This window comes from Pan paniscus, chromosome 3 (assembly GCF_029289425.2).
Source record: "Pan paniscus chromosome 3, NHGRI_mPanPan1-v2.0_pri, whole genome shotgun sequence".
Classification (NCBI taxonomy): domain Eukaryota; kingdom Metazoa; phylum Chordata; class Mammalia; order Primates; family Hominidae; genus Pan; species Pan paniscus.
This window is the reverse complement of record NC_073252.2, coordinates 127963619-127984510: the sequence shown is the minus strand read 5'-3', so window position 1 is coordinate 127984510 and position 20892 is coordinate 127963619. Positions and strand designations below refer to the sequence as shown.

General features: G+C 34.3%; 1 long non-coding RNA gene across 1 annotated transcript in view; it reads right to left on the bottom strand.

The window, feature by feature from the left end:
• The window catches only part of LOC103786860 (uncharacterized), a 213526-nt gene that overhangs the window by 14633 nt on the left and 178001 nt on the right, over positions 1-20892 (bottom strand). The window contains exon 5 of the long non-coding RNA XR_010112023.1: positions 17911-18033. This is a non-coding gene — a long non-coding RNA (uncharacterized LOC103786860). The remainder of the gene's footprint in view (positions 1-17910; positions 18034-20892) is intronic.

Here is a 20892-nt window from a genome sequence, read left to right as displayed (position 1 = left end):
GATTTAGTAAATAAATACAGAATGTCCACTTACAATTGAATTTCAGATAAACAACTTTTTTTTAAATTTAAGTATGTCTCATGTAATATCTGACATATACAGTTGACCCTTGAGCAATACAGGTTTGAACTGTGTGGGTCTACTTATATTCAGATTTTCTTCTGCCTCTGCCACCCCTTTTATTTCTTTTTCTCTTCAGCCTACTCAATATGCACAGGAGGAGAATGAAAACCTTCATCATGATCCACTTCCACCTAATGAATAATAAATATATTTTCTCCTTTTATGACTTTCTTAATAACATTTTCTTTTGTCAAGCTTACTTTCTTGTAAGAATACAATATATAATATATGAAATATGTGTTAATTGTTTATGTTATCAGGAAGGTTTTCAGTCAACTTACATTTAAGAATAAGATGATTTTTTGTATATTTGTTTTCTTTACTTTTGATTTGAATTTTGCCTGTTACTGAGTGTGTTTGTGTATGTGTATATAAAATGATGTGTTATCATTACATAGTCATATAAGTACAATTATATATAACTCATTATACATCATACACATGTAGAGAGTTTAGAAATGTTCACATTTGTAATCTTGATTTATTATCTATATCTTATTATTATGGAATTTTGTTAAATTCTATTTGTATGATTTTGATTGCCTGTTTAGTTATAACTCTAGCCCTTTATTGAATATCTGTTCCTTGACCTCATCTTTTATAATCACTCTCTTTTTATTTTATTGGTGTTCTCTCTTATTTTGAAAAATTTCAAAGTTTCTTCTCCAAGTCACTGACTATTTTGGAAGTGTCAATTCTGCTTGATAGTGCCTTAGAAATAAATTATAATTATGCCAAGACCAGCTCAGTCAGAGAGACCGTAACCCAGCAGTGCTAGAGGAATTAAAGACACACACAGAAATATAGAAGTGTGAAGTGGGAAATCAGAGGTTTCACAGCCTTCAGAACTGAGAGCCCTGAACAGAGATTTACTCACGTATTTATTAACGGCAAGCCAGTCATTAGCATTGTTTCTATAGACATTAAATTAATTAAAAGTATCCCTTATGGGAAACGAAGGGATGGGCCAAATTAAAGGAATAGTTTGGGCTAGTTAACTGCAGCAGGAGCATGTCTTTAAGGCACAGTTCACTCATGCTATTGTTTGTGGCTTAAGAATGCCTTTAACCGGTTTTCCACTCTGGGCGGGCCAGGTATTCCTTGCCTTCATTCCCGTAGCATGGGAGTTACGGCCATCATGAACATGTCACAATGATGCAGAGATTTTGTTTATGGCCAGTTTTGGGGCCAGTTTATGGCCAGATTTGGGGGGGCTTGTTCCCAACAAATTACTTGTTAAAAGTTTGAGTTTTCTTATGTTTTCATCTTACTTCAATCACTTACCTTTCTATGTCATAGTTTATCTCCATATGGTGTTTCCTTATGAATTTCCTGTCTTTGTCAACAGAGGGGTATCATATTTAATTATTTTTTGGAAATTCAAGTTGTTCCCTTAAATTTACTTAATAATTTTAGTATACCAGCAAAGTTATAGTTTTGAATGTATATAGGGTTCATGTTTTCCTCAAAAGATACTAAGAAGATAGCTGAAGGTTAGATCTTATCTTTGACTTCATAGACTGCCTGTACCTTTCAAAAGCGTTCCTCTTCCAACACCACTTTCTTCAGCAACTATTTCTGTCAGTGAAGCAAGAGAAATCAGAGTATAGTAGCTACTTATGGCATTTAGGTTTACACTCTACACATTTCCGTAATTCCTATAAGGCTTTATAAGTGAATTAGTTTTGTAGCTTTTGCAGAGCTGGGTAGCTGTTACTACAAATGGTCCTATATTTTCTTTCTTTTCTTTTCTTTTTTTTTTTTTTTGAGACAGAGTCTCGCTCTGTCACACAGGCTAGAATGCAGCAGAGCGATCTCAGCTCACTGGAACTTCTGCCTCCTGGATTCAAGCAATTCTCCTGCCTCAGCCTCCTGAGTAGCTGGGATTACAGGCATGGTAATTTTTGTATTTTTAGTAGAGATGGGGTTTCACTATGTTGACCAGGCTGGTCTCGAACTCCTGACCTCAGGTGATCCACCCACCTTGGCCTCCCAAAATGCTAGGATTACAGGTGTGAGCCACAGTGCTCGGCCCACTCTTTGGTTTTCTAAGCATATTTTAATGTTGAAATGCCTATTGAAAGCAAATGTCTCAGAAGTACTTTCTTCCATGAGATAATCCTTACTTTCATTTTTGAATGGCAAAATCACTTACCATGGTCCACCCCTGACAAGATTTGTTTCCTGAAGTGTAGCATCTCTTCTCAGTGTCCACTTTAATATTGTCATATTTATCCTTCCAGGTCTAATCCTGAAAAGCAGATTGATATATGCAACCTATTGTTTAATTTATGATGATTAGTTGTCAATCATCTGTGATTGGTCACAAGGGCTCCTTTAGCATCTTCCACTCTACTGTGGTTATCCTGATGTGCTGGAAAGATCCACTGTAACATTCAAAATAAGAATAGTGCTGTATACAAAATACTACAGCTCCCATTGTTCATTAATCATAATGCTATTTTCATATTTATTAATCCTTAGTAGACTGTTCCTGAGTGAACATTTTAAAATGTTGCAGAATGCATCAAAGATATAGCTGCACCCTATATCTTTACTTTTTAAAGATTTTATGTGGCAAAAACTGTATTGTTGAAATGCTGTAAGAGAGGTGAACAAATGAATGCATAAATTTAGTTCTACCTGGCTCAGGAGTAGTACCCAACCTATTTCTTTTTAATTTTTTTAATTCAACATTTGAAATTATTAAAATTTTTCACAGCTCTTTTTCAAGTATTGTAAGAATGCTTTGTCAATTGTTATTTTCATTATCTTCATTTTCTCAATTCAAATATTTTAGCATAAACGGCATGCATTATTGTAGGTAAGGAAAAAAAAAAGGCATTCCCAGAGAGATTGTGTTGATTTTTTTCTTATAGCTGAGTTTGTGAGCTTGTAGTAGTCCTGGGATTGTAATGTTGATGCTCTAGTCCTGGCAACCTGGCAATATTATATTTGAAATATATTATGTGAATGTTTTCTTGAGATTTTTTTCCTCATCTTTATCCAACCCTTCCCTCAGTAACAAAATTCACTCAAGCAGCTGCTAATTTTCCTGGCTAATTGCCTCAACGAAGGCGCAATTGATAAAGCAAGTAACTTAAGAATATTATCCTTGCTTTTGAGTTTCAAATGCCTTGCTCTCAAGAAAATGATTAATTCATGTAGTGGAGTGATGTAAACAAGATGTCCCGCGAAAAATCCCAAACATTTCCACAAAGACAGCCAAACAATCAATAAACAACTATATTTTAACAAAAGTAACTAAAAGAATGCTCCAGAGTATGTCCAAAGATTAACAAAATTCCTAGGTAGCACAGAAAATGAGAATAAATACATAGATAATGGAAGGAAACACTCGGACCCCATCACATCTCCCAGCCAGGATCAGCCAGGAACTAGGATTCTCTCTACAGTGTAAAGGTGAGTAAGAGGATCCAAACAACCCTTACCAATATTTTGGACACCTACGGTTCTCATCCTCAGGGTCCTTGAAGTTCTCACAGGCACTAAGCCCAGGTGAAAGAGTTCCCAACAGTGCACACCACTGTGCTCCTGCCAGAGAGGGGGCCAACACTGTTCCCTTCCCACTGTGCTCCTTGCAGCTACTGTGATACATCATCTTCAAACCAGAACTATTTCTGGAGTGTTTCTTGCTCTAGGAGCAAGTAGCTGCAGCACTCCTTCATTTCTGAGGCTAAGTCACCACTGAACTACTCCCACCCAATGACCCCACACTCCCAAACTGAACTGCCAGCAGCTATTACACCTTTCCCTATGTGGCTAAGCAGTAGTTGAACCAGTCCACCTGCCCCACCCTCCCTCCTTCCAGCAGGGAAGTTTTGGGAATATACATACACACTCCATCCTGGGAAAAGGGTTCTTTGGCAAAATAGCTCTATCTGTCTTTCTCAGGTGTGTCTGTGCCCTGCTCCTAGAAGCCTTAGCTGAAACTGCACACTGCCTCCCCAGGAAACAATGTTTGGCGAGCTCTGTATCCCAGGAAAATGGTCCCTGGACTACCCAGAACAGTCACACACCCGGGACCTGAACTGAAGTGGCATATCACCCCCTGGGAAATTGGTGCCTTGGTGGAGCTGAACAGATGCACATCCCAGGGCTGAGCTAACACTTTACTTCACGTCCTATGAAAACAGAGCAGTAGCTGCACTGAGGCACCCCACAGTACAAGACAAATAACTCTAGTATCCTGCTTCCCTGAAGCTAGACTAGCCCCCTACAGACTGAACTGGTGAGATGCCCCTCTCCCTGGGGAGTGGAGTCATCAATGTATTGCTTCCTGTCCCACAGCACCCAAACAATAGCCATGCTCAGCCACTCTAGGGTATTTGCTGTCACTTTACATGGTCTCACAGAATCTGGAACACTGCAGAGCCCCAGCACCCCAGGGTATAGAGTTCCACTATGCAGTGCCTACTATCCAGGATCTGAGGTGACACTGAGCCATATTGGCTCAGGCTCCTGAATTACAGCCATATCTTCCCTCACAGACTCAAACTTCCAAAGCACTCCTTATCTGAAATGAATCCAGGGTTGTGCCCTACCCCCAGGGCTAGAATCAGAGTTATAACCTGAATCCCTGGACTTGAGCTGCTAGAGAGTGCGTGAGAGTCACAAATTCTGGTGCTACAGTTAATTTGCACCCCAAGACCTATTTGTCACAATAGATTTGTAAGACCCTGAGCCTGGGATCCTGGGCTCATAACTGCTCTGCGCACCTATACCTACAACCCAGTGTTGTGGCAGCTGCTTTTAGGCCATGTCAGCCCTATTATCAAGAGGCATCCCTAATCCAAGTTTCCTCATTGTAAGAAAAAAGGATGGAAAGAGCCAAAAAGCTCTTGCCACTGAAGACATTAACAACCTATTCTGCTACCACAAACTTCTACAGCCTAGGCCCCTGAAATGCCCATAATTATTGCTGATATTGAAACATAGCTAAATAAGCTGCATGGAGACTATACTACTGCACCTACCTGGCAACAGCCACCATACCTTTCCCAACAGAAAGACCCACTTTGCAAGTGAAAGATCCAAATTCACACTAACCTCAAATTCAGGTGAAAGTCTTTTTCTGCTAAAGCCACTCTAGAAAGTTTGGAAGAGGTGATTGTTCCACCAGATTTACAGACATCCATGCAAGAACAAAGGAAACATGAAAAAGCAAGGAAATATGACACAGTCAAAAGAATGTAATAACTCTTTAGTAATAGACCTCAATAAAAAGGAAATCAATAAATTGCAGAAAAAGGAATTCAAAACAGTAATCTTAAGGAAACTCAATGGGATACAAGAAAATACAGGCAGACAATCAACAAAATCAAGAAAGCAATTTATAATATGAATGAAAAAGTAAACAAAGAGACAGACATTATAAAAGAACCAAACAGAAATTCTGCAGCTAAAGAATCCAATGAATAAACTAAAACTGCAATAGAGGGTTTCAACACCAGACTTCATCAAACAGAAGAAAACGTTTCTAAAGGTAAAGATCTATGGTTTAAAATTAGTCAAAGGAAAAAAATGAGAATGAAAAAGACAGTGAAGAAAGACTGAAAGATTTATGGGACATCGCTAAGTAAATATATTCACATTATGGGTGTTGCAAAAAGTGGTGAAATAGAAAAAGGCTTAGAAACGCTGTTTAATGGCTGGGCACAGTGGCTCACACCTGTAATCTCAGCACTTTGGGAGGCTGAGGTGGGTAGATCACGAGGTCAGGAGTTCAAGACCAGCCTGGCCAACATGGTGAAACCCAATCTCTGCTAAAATACAAAAATTAGCTGGGAGTAGTGGCAGGTGCCTCTAATCCCAGTTACTCAGGAGGCTGAGTCAGGAGAATTGCTTGAACCTGACGGGCAGAGGTTGCAGTGAGTCGAGATCGCACCATTGCACTCCAGCCTGGGCAATAAGAGCAAAACGTCATCTCAAAAAAAAAAAGTATTTTTGTATTTATAAAATAATATTTTTAAAAAATTATATCTTTTAAAATTATTATTTAATGAAATAATAGCTGAAAACTTCTCCAATCTGCGGAGAGATATGAACATCCAGATTGAGAAAACTCAAATTTCTCAAAGTAGATTAAATTAAAAATCATCCTTCCTGAGGCGCGTTATAGCTAATTTTTCAAAAGACAAAGATAATTTTTAAAATAGCAAGACAAAAGCATCATGTCACATATAAAGGAATTTTTATTAGGCTAATAGCAGATTTTTAAACAGAAACTATATAGGCCAGGAGATAATAGAATGATATATTCAAAATACTGGAGGAGAAATTCCCATACAAGCAGAAACTTAAGAGATTTGTCACTAATAGACTGGCCTTTTAAGGAATGCTAATAGGAGCCCTGCATCTCAAAGTGAAAAGATGAAAATCACCATCATGATGACATGCGAAAGTATACAACTCACTGGTAGAGCAGATATACAAAGAAAGAAAAAGCAATCAAACCTTATTACTACCAAAACCCACCAAACTGCAATGATAAACAATAAGAGAAAGAAACAAACAAAGGTTATACAAAACAACCAGAAAACAATTAACAAAGTAAGAAGATAAACTACTCACCCATCAACAATAATCTTGAATGTAAATAAATTAAATTCCCCACTTAAAAGATGTAGAATGGCTAAATGGCCAAACAACATAACTGAACTATATGCTGCCTACAAAACACTCACTTCACCTATAAAAACATATATAAACTGAAAAAAGATATTCCATACAAATGACAACCAAAAGTTAAAAGGAGTAGCTGTTCTTAGATCAGATATTATGAAATCTAAGTCAAAACTATGAAAGAAAAAAGGAAATGAAAGATATTATATAATGATAAAGGGATCAATTCAATAAGAGGATATAACAATTATAAATATATATGCACCCAACACTAGAGCACCCAGATATAAAAAGAAAATATTTTTTGATCTAATGGAGTATATAGGCTCCAATGCAGGCATATTTGGGAACTTTAACACCCCAGTCTCAGCACTGATCAGATCATCTAGATAGAAACTTACAAAAGAAACATTGGATTTAAACTGCACTTTATACCAAATGAAGCGAACAAACATTTACAGAACATTACATCAAACTGCTGCAGAATGCACATTTTTTTCATCAGCACAAGGAGCATGCTCCAGGATAGACCAAATGCTAGGCCATAAAGTAAGTCTCAACAAAGTTAAAAGAAATGAAATTATAACAAGTATGTTTTTTTAATTACAATGAAATAAAACTAGAAATCACTAATAGTAAGTAATTTTCAAACGGCATAAATACATGGAAATTAAACAGCATGCTCTTGAATGGTTAATGGATTAAGGAAGAAATTAATAAGAAAATTATAAAAATTTCTTCAAACAAAAAGATGTACACAACATATCAAAACCTAAGAAATACATCAAAAACAGTATTAAAGGGGCAGTTTATAGCAATAATGCCTACAACAAAGAATAGAAAGATTCCATATAAACTATCTAGTGATGCCTCTCATGAAACTAGAAAGGCAAAAACAAACCAAGCTCAAAATTAGTAGAAGAAATGAAATAATAAAGATCAATGTAGAAATAAAATTGAGACAAAAATACAATGGATCAACAAAACAAAGAGTTGCTTTTTAAAAAAAGGTAAACAAAATCAACAAAACATTAGCCAGACTAATTAAGAAAAAAGAGGAGATCCAAATAAGTAAACATGGAAACAAAAAAAAGGGCATTACAAATGATACCACAGAAATACAAAAGATCATTAGAGATTATTTTGAACAAATGTATTTCAGTAATTGGAAAACCTTACAGAAATAAAAAAAAAAATTCCTGGACACACACAACCTACCAAGATTGAACCAAGAAGAAATAGATAAACCAAAAAGGTACATTTTAGGTAAAAAGATTGAATCACTATAACAAGTTTATCATGAAAAAAAATTTATCATGAAAAAAAAAAGTTTATCATGTAAGGAAAGCTCAGGACCTGATGACTTCACTGCTGAATTCTATCAAACATTTAAAAAAGAACTTACATCAATTCTTCTCAAAGTCTTCCAGAATATTGAAGAGGAGGAAATCCTTTGACACTCATTCTATGAGGCCAACATCACTGTGTTCACTAAACCAGAAAAGAACACAATGAAAAGGAAAACTATTCACCAATATTTTTGATGAACATAGATGCAAAAATCTCTAACAAAATATTAGCAAACAAAATCCAACAGTACATTAAAAAGATTATTCACCATGATCAAGTGGATTTATTCAGGGATGCAAAAATGATTAAACATTCATAAATCAACAAATGTTAAACATCACACCAACCAAATAAAGGACAAAAAATGATCATATCTGTAAATGCAAAAAAAAGTATTTTATACATTCAAAATCCCTTCATTATAAAAACTCTCAACAAACTATATATACAAGGAACATATCTCAACACAATAAAGACCATGTAAGACAAACTCACAGCTAACATTGTACTGAATGGTGAGAAACTGAAAGCTTTTCCTCCAATAACTTGAAAAAGACCTCCAAGGCAATGATCAACACTTTCACCACTCTCATTTAACATAGTACTGGAAGTCCCAATCAGAACAATTAGTCAAGGGAAACAAATAAAGAGCATCCATTTGGAAAGGTGGAGCTCAAAATATAATCTTCCACCTTTCCAAATAGATGTTCTTTAGTCCCTTCCTTTCCTTTTCCAAAATATGTTTGCAGAAAATATGATCTTATAAATAAAAAAAATCCCAAAAATGCCATCAAAAACTGTTAGAACTAATACGTATATTCAATAAAGTTACAGGACACAAAATTAACATACAAAAATCAGTAGCATTTTTATACACCAATAATGATCTAGCAGAAAAAGTAATCAAGAAGGAGATCCCATTTGTGATAGATATAAGAAAAGAATTAAAATACCTAGAAATGAATTCAACCAAAGAGGTGAAAGATCTTACAAAGTAAACTATAAAATACTGTTGAAAGAACTTGTAGAAGTCACAAAAATAATGGAAGGGCATCCCATCTTCATAAATTGGAAGAGTTAATATTGTGAAAATGACTATACTACCAAAAGCAATCTATAGATTCAATGCAATCCCTATTAAAATACCAACAACATTCTTCACAGATATAAAAACATCCTAAAATTTATATAAAACCACATAATACCCCAATAGCAAAAGCAATCCTGAGCAAAAAGAACAAATATGGAAGCATTTCCTCACCTGACTTCAAAATATACTACAAAGCCATAGTAATCACAATAGTTTAGTACTGGCATATAAACAGACATATAAATCAATGGAACAGAATAGAGAGTCCAGATATAAGTCTTTGCTTTTTCAGCCAACTGATTTTCAACAAAGCTACCAAAAAAATTAGTGTGAAAAAGACAGTCTCTTGAATAAATGGTGGTGGAAAAACTGGATAACTACATGCAGAAGAATGAAACTATAGCCCTCTATGTCACCATAAACAGATTTCAAATCAAAATGAATTGAACACTTAAATCTAAGCCCCCAAACTATGAAACTACTAAAAGTAAACATTGGAAAACATTTTCAGTTTATTGGTCTGGGCAAAGATATTTTAGGTAACACCTCTACACTACAAGCAACAAAAGCAAAAATAGACAAATAAAATTACATCAAGCTATGAAGCTTCTGCACAGCAAAAGAAATAATCAATGAAGTGCAAAGACAACTTACAGAATAGGAGAAAATATTTGCAAACTATCCACCCAACAAAGTTTAAAAAACCAGAATATGTAGGAACTCAACTCAATAGCAAAAAAATGGTCGGGTGCAGTGGCTCATGCCTGTAATCCCAGCACTTTGTGAAGCCAAGGCGAGTGGATTGCTGTAACCCAGGAGTTCAAGATCAGCCAGGGCAATATGAAGAATCCTTACCTCTACAAAAAAATACAAAAATTATCTGGGCATTGTGGCATGTGCCTGTAGTCCCAGCTACCTGGGAGGCTGAGGAGGAAGGATCACTTGAGCCTGGGAGGTCAAGGATGCAGTAAACTGTGATTATGCCACTGCACTCCAGCCTGGGCAAAAGAACAAGATCATGTCTCGAAAAAAAAAAAAAAAAAAAAAGAACAGCATAAACCAAAGAATATTATTTTTAAAAAGGCAAATGATATGAATAGACGCTTCTTAAAAGAAGACATACAAATGGCCAACAGGCATATGAAAAAATGCTTAACATCACTAATCATCAGGGATATACAAATTCTAACCACAATGAGATATTGTCTCATCCCAGTTAAAATGGTTATTATTAAAAAGACAAAAATTAATAGATGCTGGCAAGTATGCAAAGAAAGAAAAACTCTAGTAGACTGCTGGTGGGATGTAAATTATTATAGTCACTATGGAAAACAGTATGGAGGTTCTTCAAAAAACTAAAAATGGATATACCATATGATACAGCAATCGCACTACTGGATATTTATCCAAAATAATGGAAATCCTTCTACCAAAAGATACCTGCATGCCATGTTTACTGCAGCACTATTCACAATAGCCAAGACATGAAATCAAACTAAGTGTCCATCAATGGATGAATGAAGAAATGTGCTATATATGCATAATGGAATATTATTAAACCATAAAAATAGTGATATTCTATCATTTGCATTGACATGGGTGAAAATGGAGGTCATTATTTAATGTAAAATGAGCCAGACACAGAAAAACAAATATTGCATGTTTTCATTCATACGCAGGAACTAAAAAAATGGATTTCATGAAGGTAGTGAATAGAACGATGGTTACCCACGGCTGGAAACATTGGTGGGGGGTGTGTGGAGTGGGGAGAGTGATAAAGAAAGGTCGTTTAATGAGTAAAACATACAGTTAGATAGAAGGAATAAGTTCTAGGGTTACATAGAACAGTAGGGTGACTATAGTTAAGAATTATTTATCGTGCACTTCAAAATGGTTGGAAGAGAAAATTTGAAATATTTTCAACACAAATGATCAATGTTTGAAGCAGTGAATATCATATTTATCCTGATTTGATCGATACACATTGTATGTGTATCAAAATATCATGTATACTCATAAATATGTACAACCATTTTGTATCGAAACAAGAAAAGGATTAATTAGTAAATTAGTAGGATATAAGTTCATAACATGGAATATATATCTAAGTTAATAAGAGAACAATCAAATAGAAGCACATTTTTTTTCACAAAGAAGTCCAAGTTTGTATGGTATGTAGTTCTGCTTTTCAGAAGCATTAGGGATCAAAATACTTCTATTTTATAATATGTCATCCCTTTCTTATGAGGTCTACAACAGATGACCACCACATCTGGCGATGAACATGCAGGAAGGAGAAAGGGTAAAGGTGAAAGAGAAGTTATATCCGTCTACTTTAAGGCATAACAAACTGGTTAAGTATATCACTTTTTCTCACATCTCATTGTCCCAGAAAAGTGAGTGTGCTTGACCAGATTTTGGAGGTGCATAATAATTGTTAGTAACAAAATATTTTATGAAAAAAACTATCATTTTTAGGAAAACATCTTAATGAGGAGCATTAGTTAGAAGGAAGCTTGCTTGTGAGAACGGAGTAGCAGGAGAAATGACTCCAAAAAAGCAATTACATTGATGGGCATTACCAGCGACAGGGCATTTCAGGCTGGAGAGAATAGGAAAGCTGAAAGAGATTCACGGAGCCGCATAAAAAGAAAAGGATAAAAAGATTTTTTTTTAACACAAGAAAATCAGGCATTCAATATTAACCAGCCTGTGTCCCTATGTTATAATTTATGGCTTCTATCTCTTCGGAAATGTTGAACAATTTCACAAAAGACTCATGTGTTTAGGCTTTTGGAGGGAATTAAAGGAAAGGGCTGAGTCCATATTTGGGTTGACACAGCAGTAAACATAAAGCAACAGCTGCAAGATGCATGAGTGGAGACAGAAACACAGAAGTAGCAAGAAGTAATCAAAAATATGACCAAAAAATGACAGTTTGAGGAATTTATAGAATTTCTAGGAAGGACTTTAGGTTTTTCCATAGAAAAGAGCATAGAATAGATATCAATTAACTTGTAAATTAATATAAGTTAATAAGAGAACAATCACATAGAAGTACAGTATATCTTAACCTAGATCCTAATGGGTTGACAAGCCCTGCTGATAGGCAATTTACAAATCTTATGATGCTTTTAGAGTGGAAAGCACTATAAATTTCTTGCCAAGCAGTGTGAGTAGGGAAGAAAAAGAAGTTCTTTAATTCTAGCTAATCAAAAATCAATTAGAAGAACAAATTCAAATTATATAATTATTTCAGCAATGTAGTGAAATCAGCATATTATTTAATAGAAAACAGAGTTTCAGAGTTAAGTACATTAACTAAGATTTTGTAACAGAGTTAAGAACAGGATTTCATGTCTGTGGCACTTGTTTATATGTCCTTTCCACAGTGTTAAAGCCCTCTGATCATAAAGTCTTCTTAGGTGTTTAGATTTATTAATTAACATCGCTTGCCTGTCCTTATTTTTCTTCACGCAAAATTATCCTTAAGTTTTTAAACTAAGGAAGCTAATTGATTATTAGTTAGTAGCTGTATTAATGACATTATTTTTCATAGAAAATAAATTACCCTATATATGTTGCATCTGTGTATATATCTGTGTGTGTACACATATGTGTATATATATGAATGTGTGTGTGTATACATGTATACGTGCTCTCTTTCAGATAACCATCCGTCATTCATTCTTTTATTCAGTCAATCAAAAAATATTGAACACCAATTACAGGTCTAAGGACTGTTCTAGATACCAGAAAAACCAGAGTAAATGGAACAAACAGATATATTCTTCATGTATGGTACATTCTTTTGGGAACAGTAAGCAATAAATCCACTCTTCAGAAGTCGTTTATTTCTGAAGCATTTATTTGGTAGCTCCTTATCCATACTATAGGCACAGCATCTAACATTTATCTAATACTTAATCATTTTCGAAGACTACCTGCTGTGCCCTAAGTCCTTAATTTACTCTTCATTCTAACCCTCTGAGATTAGTACTTTTCTCAGTTTTACAAATGAAGGAATTGAAGGATAGAAAATTGAAATAACTTGCTCAAGGTTACATGGCAAATAAGTGGCAGAGCCGGGAATGAAAACCAGAGGATCTGATTCCAGCACATGCTTATTATCACTATATATGACCTCTGTTTCTCTCCCTTGCAGAATGATGGGAAATATGGATATAGAATATTTCCTGATAGGACCTTCCTTCATGCATGTATAATCTTATTTTTCTCTTGAAGTTATCATCCTTATTTTGGTGCATATACATATTTAATGCCAACCATTTGTACAGTGTTTATATGATGAAATCATTAATAAAACTGAATGTGAGAAAGTGTGACCACTCAGTATTCTTAGACATAAGCAAAAGTGATGACATAAAAAGAAAGGAAAACACTCCTCTTTATTACCAGAAAGTGCATTTTCTCTTGCTTTACTGAAAAATGAACAGCCAGAAAACGCTTGGCTAGATGAGCCTAAAAGCAATCATCCACTACTGCTCTTTTTAAAATGAAATATTCAGTAGAGCAAGATAAAATAAGGGACCATGAAAAGGGGTTTGGGAACATAAAACTAGAAGGTAGATTCTGTTGGAGCATTTCATGGAATTGGAAAAAGATCTCCCCTCCAGGCCTGCCAGTGGTGATGAAGCTGGAAGTGAGAGTTCCAGTAATCAGTCTCAGTACAGCTGCAAACGGAAGTGCAATCAGAATTATGTTTTTTTTTGTAGTTTTTTTTTGTAGTTTGGATTACAAGGAAAAAAAATAGATGTGTGTGTCAATAACAACCTCTATTTGCACCTGGTAATTCATTGTCCAAATAATACTTTTGGAAAAACCAAAAACTTTGTTAAACTTTAAGGAGTGATTTCTACCTAGTTTAGCTGTAGATTTTTATTATGCTCTTTTCAAAAATGCACTTAGGTTTATTTAAGACCTCTTTATTTTGGAATGGATGGGTATTTCCAAATATATTACATAAGCGACTTTCTGAAAATTGTGAAATAATAGATGAATAAAAACAAGGGAGATAAATGTCTTATATCTCTCTATCAGACAGCAGAGAGGTACAGGTATAATTTTCTGAATTAATTTCTAAAGACAAACATAATTTTAATGTATTTAGAGAATATGCCTTTCTATTGCTATTTGATAAAATTAGACCATAATGCAAGTGTATGTCTATATGTAGAGAAATTGAACCTACTTCCCTTTAATTCTCTCCCTTTAGAACTTCCCTTTAATTCTCTCTTTCTTTTTCTCTTTGTAAAAGCTGTAAGCCAATCAGTGTTGTTGGTTATGAATCAGGTAGCAATTGACTGATTAGTTTCAACTGGTTATAATGAGTAAAAGTTCCCGGAAAATTACTTGCCCTTTCCATGCTCTCTGAGAACACATTGAAGTAAATCAAGTTCAGTTTTGAGAATCGAAATGAATCAAGAAAAACAACAAATTTAATGAGCTGTAAGAAAGCTCTATTAGGATTGAGCAAAATACAGGAACTGGTCTAGGGTATCTATAACCACTCAAAGGGCATTCAATTTATAAATTCCACCCTGATTTAGGCTGCTTTCCAGAGTTGAAATAAAAAAGGAAATCAATTGCTCATATCAATTCTAACTAAAGAATTTTAATTTGCTTTGTGTATTGATTAGATTTATGGAAAAATTATTCAACTGCCAGATTTCTTCTACATATACAATCTAAAATGAACATAATTTATTTTAGCTCACAGTTTCACTACATAAGTTGTATATTATTTAAAATGTTTTCTCATATGTTCCCAAAAGTGATATAGATGTGAATAATGCATAAATAAGTCTGTAAATTATGTACATAACTTCTGATTATTTTATTTTGAAAAGGGAAAAACAATTTGACCCACCTACTTTACTTTTTCATTCTAGGCTAGATAGTATATTGGTTCAATTAATGGTCATATATTTTAATTTAGCCTGGCTTTGTCACTTAAAAACTTGTTGAGATTCAAAACCTCTCCTTTCTCATAGGAAAACATCAAAATTATCTTTAATGTTTTGTGAGGTTTAAATAAGAAAACACCTATAGAATGGTAAGTGTAGTGTTCTTGCTGAGTGATCGACTAAATGATTAAGTAGTTACAAAACACAAAAATATAAGTAAAATAAATGGGAAAAAGATCAAGTGATAACAACAAATACCCTCCATTACAAAATACATTTTTTCTTTGTCATCTGAGCCTGAGAGAATATGAATACTCTCTCTCTCTCTCTCTCCCCCGACTAAATGAAACTATCAATCCACCAACACATTTCTAAATTTGGATGCAGACATGGTTTGGTTTGCTTATAGCAAAACATTTTCTATGTAAATGAATTGCTTCTTCTGAAGCAGTATTCTTGTCAAATGTATATCTCAGACAAAATAGCTAGAATTCAGTCAATAATAGCACATTATCTCACGGGCCTGACCTTCATTAAGAACAATGCAGAACATCATTAAAATGTGTGAAGAGTAATTTAAAATATAACTTTTTTGATGTAATAATAAGAATTTGTCATATTTATAGCAAATACAGACTCACTAACAACAAAAATATATGTATTTCTAATCATTCCATAGATAACCACAAAAGATTTTTTTTGTAATAATTAGAGTTGAGAAGTTGAAGGTAGGAAAAAAGTAGAAAGATTTGGAAAACATCTACTTCCATTTTAGAGTGATAGCTTTTTAAAAGATAGGAATGAAGTCTTTATCTTTTCTACTTATTTTGTTCCCAGAGCAAGCTTAACTGCTTTCTAGCTTTCCCATTTGGGTTCCTATTTCAGTACCTTGGTGTTAATATTCGAAAGATCATCCACATTTTGATACATTTTAAAAAATAAAGCCACTTGAAGCCAAATAGCATATTTCAGGGCTTGAAATGTAACTTAGCTCCATCATTAGGTATCTGCTGCATAACCTGAAATTTTACATTCTATGCCACTTCACCAACATTTCTAGAAACTTTTAGAAATGAGTAGAAATACCAGAGGAGAGAACTCAGTACTATTAGAGAAGTTTAGTGATTCAAAGAGATGCTATGGAAAACAACATCCAAATGACTCAGAATTAATTTTCCCCTGCTGGGAGAATGCAGCTTATGCTTTTCCCCAGGGAAAATTGCATTACTCACACTTAGTACTTCCAACTGGGCTTCTTCTGTGTATTTTTGTTATTGAACAAACACTGGGAAATGGCAGGGGCACATCTATATGTACTTTACAGTAGTTCTCTGTGTTTGTTGTTATGTCTCCCTAGCAGCTTTTTCCTACCCGACTTTTTACAGCCCCTCCAGACCTCAGGAGTAAGAATGTGAACTGGGCAAGACTGGCAGCTGTCCTCCTTCAATTTTTAAAGTTGGAATAAGCAGGAAAGTCTGACTTTGCTTCATGACCCCGTGACCCTGTGAACAGGACACTAGACTCACCTGTTTCTATCCATTTGACAAATGTTGTTTGTGTCCACACCATGAGCCAGTAACCATTCTACATCCTGAGAACTGAGCAATTAACATGGCAGTTGTCTTGGAGCTATAATCTCTGATCTCAGTCATGAGGAAAAGATGATAAAATGAAAACAGCCCAGTTGAAGAAACACTTTAGGTGATATTTGTGACCTATCTTATTAAGTCCTCCAAAATTTCTATCTTATCTTCAAACCCCTGTTTGTCCTATATTGGGTTTCAACAAGTTTGCATGCAATAACATCTTGTAGACACAAATTTCCAAAAAACAAATTAAAAGTTCACTACTATTAGATGTATCACAAATTATAAACTTATGTGACTATTAAATTCTTCACTCTTCTATTAATTCTCTCAATTTGTATTATGAGAAAATATATTACTTGTACTACTCGCCAAAATGAAAAAAATCATTTATTACCCAAGTTTTAATTATTAGAAGAACTTGAGAATTAAGCTAAATGAGCAATGTTAGTTAGAAAGAATGACTGACATCATCAGCTTCTGTTTTAAATATATCCGTAAACCAGGAGATATTTTCTAAAATCACAGAAATATATTTACATATTTCCTTCTCTGACATGCAAAAGTGAGATAAGGTTTTGACTATATGTTCAATATATTAAAAAATAAAATAAACACTATTTGTACTAGCAGCTGAATACCCATAGAAAATAATGGCAAAGTCAAATTATATCAAACAAAAATTTTATTGAGTCCCTACCTCTATACAGAGTGCTCTGTGAATTATTTTCAGTTGTTTATAATAACCTAAGAAAATGTCACCTTTTCCAAGGATCTAACAAGCTAGTTGGGGAAACCAGATAGTTAACTACAAAATGAACAAAAAGGACTTAAATTAACAGTTCAAGAAAACAGAAATATTTTTCTGTAAAGCACATATTTAATTACTACATTAATTTTAGCAGTAAATGATTAGGTGTTTTGCAAAGACATTTTCACAAGTTTTTTTTCTGTTACTCATATTTTAATACATGCTCTTTCTATTCTATTATATAATGATTAAATATAACCTGCAACATTTACAATATAACATTCACTTATTGCTGAATTAGCCAAAGATGTATAGATTTGTGTATTTTTTCCATACATATGTACTTCTATGTGTAATAACCTGCCCATATGGGTGTATGCACCTTTTCCATATAGAATAGGGGGATAATGAATAAATGCATCTTTTTTTTTAACTTACCCCTTTAAATTTGAATGTTTAGTTTGAGCACTTGGAAGCATTTGGGTTGCCTGAGAAGACAGGTGAGGGTGTCTTCCATGCTTTTGAATGCCGAGGAGCAAGAGATATCCTAAATACAGTCACCTGTGTTTTAAGGAAATAAGAAATGAAATTAGGAAAATTTGTTGTTGGTAATCTAGCACAATATGAAAAAGTATGCTAAAATTTGGGAGATTTATCTCTAGAAAACAGAAAACCACTAAGGATTTTTTTAAAAAGGAAGCAAGAAAATGTAATATTTTAAGGATAAATAGTTACTCAAGAGGGTCTCTCTAAAATGAAGAAATCTATAGGCAGGGAAACCATTTAAGAAGTTATTTAAACAGTAGAATTTTTATGCAATAAAGAGAAAACTAATTGAGAGATCAGTAAAAATATATGGGAAGTAAATAGGATAAGCAATCTACCCTAATAATTCTGCTTATTATTGCATATTAGCAAAGAGGACATAAAAATTTCAACATTCAAATGAAACAAAAGGAGAAAAGAAATATGCAAAAGTATATTTATAATGATCTTAAGTTACATCGACCTACTTGTATACATGTTTAATCTAGGATTTTTTTACATAACAAATCTTAAAATTGAATTTATCCATATTTTGTATAAAATTTAACATATTGCAGTAAATAATAATAATAAACTAATATCGACATCAAGAAAGCAATTCTTCACCCAAAATGTGTCTATAATTCAATGACCTTTCACATTTTGTGTTTCTTGTCAACATAACTCAAGTATTTGTTCTTTGCTTAAAAATTTTTCCAAAGTTATTACATATGAGGTTAGTAGTGAAAAGTTAAATATGTTGATTTATTTTTTCTGTATCTATTCCCCATAATTGCAGCATTCACTTTTCAAATGATATTTAAAATCTAAAGGAAGATTAATATAGTACTGAATAATGGTGGCACACATGTAAAACATTAACACTGCCCTTTACCCATCTTGAATATTTCACATTTATTTATTTAAAATATGAGCAGTGCCACGTGGCTTTAAGCATCTGGCATACAGATGGAGAATTGTGGGTATCAAAATATCAGATCTATTTTGGTGGAGTAATGAATACCCCTGCGTATGTTGTCTTTGAAAAAGAAAGTTTGATCGTTTTGTGCAAAGTGCAAGAAAAAAAAACTAGAATGTTATGGTTAAGTTTGAAAAATAATGTGGATGCATTTAAGGCATTTCATATAAGATAAATGTGTTTGGAAAAGACACACCATTTCAAATAAAAATTCAAGATTAAAATAGACCTTGATGAGAAAACAGTGTGGTACTGGTACCAAAACAGAGATATAGACCAATGGAACAGAACAGAGGTCTCAGAAATAACATCACACATCTACAACCATCTGATCTTTGACAAAACTGACAAAAAACAAGAAATGGGGAAAGGGTTCCCAATTTAATAAATGGGAAAACTGACTAGATATATGTAGAAAGCTGAAACTGCATCCCTTCCTTACACCTTACACAAAAATTAATTCAAGATGGATTAAAGACTTACATGTTAGACCTAAAACCATAAAAACTCTAGAAGAAAACCTAGGCAATACCATTCAGGACATAGGCATGGGCAAGGACTTCATGACTAAAACACCAAAAGCAATGGTAACAAAAGCCAACATAGATAAATGGGGTCTAATTAAACTAAAGAGCTTCTGCACAGCAAAAGAAACTACCATCAGAGTGAAGAGACAACCTACAGAATGGGAGAAAATTTTTGCAATCTACCCATTTGGCAAAGGGCTAATATCCAGTATCTACAAAGAACTTAAACAAATTTACATTTACAAGAAAAAATCAACCCCATCAAAAAGTGGGCAAAGGATATGAACAGACACTTCTTAAAAGAAGACATTTATGTGGCCAACAGACACATGAAAAAATGCTCATCATCACTGGTCATCAGAGAAATGCAAATTAAAACCACAATGAGATACCATCTTACATCAGTTAGAATGGTGATCATTAAAAAGTGAGGAAACAACAGGTGCTGGAGAGGATGGGGAGAAATAGGAATGCTTTTACACTGTTGGTTGCAGTGTAAACTAGTTCAACCATTGTGGAAGACAGTGTGGCAATTCCTCAGCGATCTAGAACTAGAATTGCCATTTGACCCAGTGATCCCATTAATGGATATATACTCAAAGGATTATAAATCATGCTACTATAAAGACACATGCATAGGTATGTTTATTTGTGGCACTATTCACAATAGCAAAGACTTGGAACCAACCCAAATGTCCATCAATGATAGACTAGATTAAGCAAATGTGGCACATATACATCATGGAATACTATGCAGCCATAAAAAAGATGAGTTCATGTCCTTTGTAGGGACATGGATGAAGCTGGAAACCATCATTCGGAGCAAACTATCAGAAGGACAGAAAACCAAACACCGCATGTTCTCACTCATAGGTGGGCATTGAACAATGAAAACACTGGGACACAGGGCGGGGATCATCACACACTTGGGCCTGTCTTAGGGTGGGGGGAGGGGAGAGGAGGGAGGGGAGAGGGATAGCATTAAGAGGAATGCCTGATATAAATGATGAGTTAATGGATGCAGCACACCAACATGACACATGTATACATATGTAACAAACCTGCACGTTGTGCACATGTACCCTAGAACTTAAACTATAATAAAAATAATAAAATAAAATAAAATAGTACTTGATGGAAGATGAAGTGTTACTTTTAGGAAGAAGCAGCTGATAATGGGTGTAAGAGCACAGGTAGAGGAGTTATCTCTCACAAAGACTGATGCATCTTCTGGTAAGCTACAGAAAGAAAAACATCAGTACACAGTTGGATGCAAGATCATCTACTAAGATAATTTAATGAAGATGAGTGAATATATCAAATCAAACCTTCATAACCAAAGTTGCTAGGCATTAGAAACCCAAACGGAGATGTTGCAAAGAATCACTA